The sequence below is a fragment of the Bison bison genome, unplaced genomic scaffold, assembly GCF_000754665.1.
Source record: "Bison bison bison isolate TAMUID 2011002044 unplaced genomic scaffold, Bison_UMD1.0 scf7180017864286, whole genome shotgun sequence".
NCBI classification, from domain to species: Eukaryota; Metazoa; Chordata; class Mammalia; order Artiodactyla; family Bovidae; genus Bison; species Bison bison.
Genome location: NW_011494858.1, coordinates 3,580,913 through 3,586,616, shown reverse-complemented (window position 1 = coordinate 3,586,616; position 5,704 = coordinate 3,580,913). Strand labels below are relative to the sequence as shown.

The 5,704-nt window shown below is 39.8% G+C and overlaps 1 non-coding gene across 1 annotated transcript; it reads left to right on the top strand.

The window, feature by feature from the left end:
* Positions 1-3,990: 3,990 nt before the first annotated feature.
* TRNAC-GCA lies at positions 3,991-4,062 on the top strand. The gene has a single exon. It is a non-coding gene; the product is annotated as a tRNA-Cys (tRNA).
* Positions 4,063-5,704: the final 1,642 nt, after the last annotated feature.

Here is a 5,704-nt window from a genome sequence, read left to right as displayed (position 1 = left end):
CAGTCCAGCTCTCCCAGGCTATCTCTGTGACTTTAAACTGGCCTTTGTTTCCTCATCTCTCTCAGAAATACTCATGACTGCTGGGACTTCCCACTGCATTAGTGTTGTGAAGACATGATTAAATAAGCTATTTTTTCCTTTGAAAATGTAAAACTATGCTATAAGTAAATGATACAAAAGCATTTTACTCTCTTCTGCCTTTTATCTGCACATCCATTATCTAGATTATAACTCTGCTCTTTTTTTTTTGCTATCACTTTATTCATTGGGCTATACTCTGTTGGGTTGGCCCAAAAGTTCATAAGATATACGGAAAAACCCAAACAAACCTTATGGTTAACCCAATAAGTAAATTATTCAACTCTGCAAATGTAAACACAAAATGCTTACTAATTAAGACTTCATAGTCAGAAAGTACAGAGCCATTTAAATACCTCAGTTTCAGTTCAGATTTTTTAATTCATCTAAAATTCCTTCATTGTCCTCTGTCCAATCGGGTAAGAATTCAGAGCCATTTCTAACTTGTCAGTTTCAAAGTAAGATAATACTTTGTTTTTATGAGTTTTGAATAGTCACATGGAAGGTTTTTCCCCCTTTCTGTTAAAAATCCTCTCCCTCAGAGTTGGAAAAAAAACATGAATGTCTTCAGCCAAAAGGTTCAATCATTTGAGTAGAGGCTCTTTTAGGGAAGTGCCTGAAGATCACAAAGAATAAAAATGCCTTCTCAACCGTTTAATTCAACAAGCACTTACTGAGCAACTCCTAGGTGTCAGTTAATGTAAGAGCCCCTCTGGGGAACCCAAAGATGAATGAGACATGGCACCTGCCTTTTATTAGGGCACAGGCCAGTGGAAGAAAAAGACTCAGGCAGACATTACTCTCAAACAGGATCCACTAGTAACTGATCAGTGGAAGCAAGGAGTGATGTGAGGGAAGAAAAAGATTAATTCTCACTAGGGCATATTAGCAGGTTTTCCTGATGAGGGGGATCATTTAAGCTGTTTCTTGAAAAATGGTAACGGGACAGAAGGCAATTGCAGGCTGAGACAACTAAATAAGCAAAGAAAAAAAAAAGGTGCTGGGAGGGGGCTTTTTGAGGAAACATAAGGAGACAAATTGACTGGGTTCTAGAGCTTGGGAAGCTGCTAGAGGGCTCAATTCTGACTGCTTTATGGAGGGTTTGGAGGCCAGATTGCAACTATGGAATTTGGAATCCACTATGTGCAATAGGAGGCAATTGAAGCTTATAATATTTTATTCTCTCTCTTTTTTTTTTTTTTTTGCAATTAACACCTTGAAATGAAGCCTTGAGAATTCCCTGGAAGTCCAGTGGTTCGGACTCAGCACCGTCACTGCTGGCAGCTTGGATTCAATTCCTGGTTGGGGAAGTAGGATCCCACAAGCTCCATGTGGTGTGATCAGAAAAAAAAAAAAAAAAAAAGATAAAGCTAAAAAATAAAGAATAAAGGCAACCTTTCTTTTTATGTCCCCCTCCCTGGTCCATGTTAATGCCCCTCCCCTAATGTCATAGAAGATTATGCATACCAAAAAAAAGAGTGTATAGCATAGTGTGTTAAAATTGCCTAGTCACTTATCTCTTGCTCTGCTAGGCTGGTAGCTCAGGTGGTAAAGAATCCTCCTGCAATGCAGGAGACCCTGGTTCAATTCCTGGGTCAGGAAGATCCACTGGAGACGGGATAGGCTACCCACTCCAGTATTCTCTGTCACTTACAGAAAGTGAGATCAAGGATGAACAACAGAATTTAAACCCCCAAATAATTGTTTATTGATCTATAATGTACTAGATGCTTTTCTAAGCACTTTACGCATGTATCAACTCATTTAATCTTGAAATAAGCCAAAAAATTGAGTGTTACTATTACCCACCTTTTACAGGTGAGGAAATGAAGGCCAGCAGAGATTGTATTATTTGCCCAAAATCATGCAGTGTCTAAGGGTTAGAGCCAGGATTAAAATCCTCACAGTCTAACCCAAGGAGCTGAGCTCTTCACCACTTTATATACTACTACTATATAATAACTTTATAATATACTCTATAATCCATAAATGAAGATCCTTTTGTTGGTGAAATGATGTAGAAGATTTGAGGAGATGAGCAAAATGATAGGTTTTTATTGTCCCCAAATCTGGCTCTTGATAACAGACTCACAATCTCATTGATCTAAATGCACCCAGCAGGAGACGGTGATTCCTGCCAAGTGTAGTGGCCCCCATATCTGCCATCTTCCACACTGATTAAGTATCAGCAGTTAACCTCTGCTAAGTCTACTTAGTCAGTTAGTAGCTCTCCAACGTGTGTAACTGGGACCAGAGGGAAACCATCCACCAGTAAGAATGACTAAAACAAGCTTTTAGTACACCTCTCTGCAGGAATATCTTCAAAGACTCAAGTTTATGTGTTAAAATTTAATGACTCATTTACGGCACATATTTTCTGAAAATTCAGTCCTTTTCTCAGGAGGGAAAAAAAAAAAAAAAACAGAAAGCATTATAGTGAGAAAGAAAGAGACATCTGAAAAATGTAGCTGGTAAAAGCCTACACCATACAAGAAACAAAATATCTGTTCAATATGTAAATATCTGACTCTGTTCTGGACGTTATATTAAAACATCTTGATTGAGGCACTTTATGGTAACAGATGAAAGTCTGTTGACAGTTCTAAAAATAAGCCAACACTTTAGCTTTTCTGTGTTTCTTAAATTTGGTGAGACATTTTTGTTTGGATTCTGCGGGAGCAATTTAAATGGCTTTGAGAACTGAATGAATTTTAAAAAGAATGAAGATTTGCTTGGCTGCCAGTCTTCTAAGGACTTAACCCTTTGAAACTCAGTTTCCTTAGCTGAATGGGAACAGAAAGGACTTCAAAAACATATCCTCCATTGGATAATTAATTAAATAGTGCTTGAAGAAAATATTTTTATTCTAGAGAAATACTTCAAATATAAGCTGTTGTTGAGTTACAACAATTTATGCCCTTGGTAAACAAGCAGACTAAATGGAGGATACATCTGTTCACTGCTTTCCTGGTCATTACAGCCAGGACCATAAGATCTGTTAAATATATTCAAACAGAAGAGCTGGAGAAAATATATATAGATTATCCCTCCAAGGGTATTTGCACATGAGAAGAGGGTCAAGAATGGGTTAACTCATTTCCTTCCTCCTGCCTCCCTTCCATGTCTTCACTTCCTGAATATTGAGTGCCTCTTAGGTTGTGATATTGGGGATATCATTGGGGATAAAATGATTGTATCAGCCATATAGAAATTCCCTTTTCTCTTTCCCCCCATCCTATCAAAATTTGTGTTCTTGATGTCATGCTTTAGGAAGTGGGATTTCAGCTTTGTCCAAGGAGAGCTGCTTTCACTGAGGTTTTCCTTAACGCCCTTCATATTTTAACCGTTTATAAGCAGCAAATGTTTTGTGTTAGGCATTATGCAAAAAAAGCCAACTTTGACTGTAATTAAAGCATCCAATAGGTGAAGACTCTCCCAAGATATGTTTCAGTAATTAACCATCTATAATTAAAATGGAAAGTGAAAATAATGACAATTGACTCTCATATCAGTTGCAGTGAAATAATTTGTATGGTTGTATGTATCAGTGCTTCCAGAATTGACTTTTCCATTTTATTCCTTTATCCTTTTATTCCAGAACTTATTTCATCACTTTCCTCTTGGCCACAAGCAAACTTTAAGGACTAAGGATTAAATATCATTGGTTACCAAACCAATATCCACAAGAACTGCCAGCTTGGGAATTAGCTGCTTATCCAGTCCCTTTCTGTTTTCTCCATATCATCTACCCTGATTCTCTTTTTCAATTACCAAGGACAGTGTGGTAGTCTAAAAAGATTACTCAAAGATTTGTCACTGGTTTTGACCCATGTTCAGCCACTAACTAGCAGTTGATATTTATCATGTCCCTTGGTTCTTCCCTGGTTCTTCCCTTGGTTCTCCACCAGAGCTTCCCTGGTGGCTCAGAGGTTAAAGCGTCTGCTTGCAATGCAGGAGACCTAGGTTCGATCCCTGGGTTGGGAAGATCCCCTGGAGAAGGAAATAGCAACCCACTCCAGTATTCTTGCCTGGAGAATCCCATGGACGGAGGAGCCTGGTGGGCTACCGTCCAAGGGGTTGCAAAGAGTCGGACACGACTGAGCGACTTCACTTTCACTTGGTTCTTACCTTCTTCGTGCACTGGATTGGCTAAAAAGTTCATTTGGGTGTTTCCATAAGGTGTTAGGGAAAAGCCTGAATGAACTCTTTGACCAACACAAATATTTAATGAACTGGTTGCATCAGGTAAAGTGGTTGTATTAAACTAGAAGAGGACTCATTCTTTGTTTCTCTGGAGTCAGGCTAAAACTAACCCTGTTTCCATTCCTCATATTTTTTCAATTAAGTGGCTGGTTTGACCTCTGATTTGAGCAATTCCAATATCAAACCCCGAGTTCCTCTTTAAAAAAATATTTGGTGATGCCTTATCAGATCAGATCAGATCAGTCGCTCAGTCGTGTCCGACTCTTTGCAACCCCATGAATTGCAGCATGCCAGGCCTCCCTGTCCATCACCAACTCCCAGAGTTCTCTCAGACTCATGTCCATGGAGTCAGTGATGCCATCCAGCAATCTCATCCTCTGTTGTCCCCTTCTCCTCTTGCCCCCAATCCCTCCCAGCATCAGAGTCTTTTCCAATGAGTTAACTCTTCGCATGAGGTGGCCAAAGTACTGGAGTTTCAGCTTTAACATCATTCCTTCCAAAGAAATCTCAGGGCTGATCTCCTTTAGAACGGACTGGTTGGTTCTCCTTGCAGTCCCCAAGGGTCTCTCAAGAGTCTTCTCCAACACCACAGTTCAAAAGCATCAATTCTTCGGCGCTCGGCCTTCTTCACAGTCCAACTCTCACATCCATGCATGACCACAGGAAAAACCGTAGCCTTGACTAGACGAAACTTTGTTGGCAAAGTAATGTCTCTGCTTTTGAATATGCTATCTAGGTTGGTCATAACTTTCCTTCTGAGGAGTAAGCATCTTTTAATCACTGCAGTCACCATCTACAGTGATTTTGGAGCCCAGAAAAATAAAGTCTGACACTGTTTCCACTGTTTCCCCATCTATTTCCCATGAAGTGGTGGGACCGGATGCCATGATCTTCGTTTTCTGAATGTTGAGCTTTAAGCCAACTTTTTCACTCTCCACTTTCACCTTCATCAAGAGGCTTTTGAGTTCCTCTTCACCTTTTGCCATACGGGTGCTGTCATCTGCATATCTGAAGTTATTGATATTTCTCCCAGCAATCTTGATTCCAGTTTGTGTTTCTTCCAGTCCAGCGTTTCTCATGATGTACTCTGCATATAAGTTAAATAAACAGGATGACAATATACAGCCTTGACATACTCCTTTTCCTGTTTCGAACCAGTGTGTTGTTCCATGTCCAGTTCTAACTGTTGCTTCCTGACCTGCATACAAAGTTCTCAAGAGGCAGATCAGGTGGTCTGGTATTCCCATCTCTTGAAGAACTTTCCACAGTTTATTGTGATCCACACAGTCAAAGGCTTTGGCATAGTCAATAAAGCAGAAATAGATGTTTTTCTGGAACTCTCTTGCTTTTTCCATGATCCAGTGGATGTTGGCAATTTGATCTCTGGTTCCTCTGCCTTTTCTAAAACCAGCTTGAACCTGTC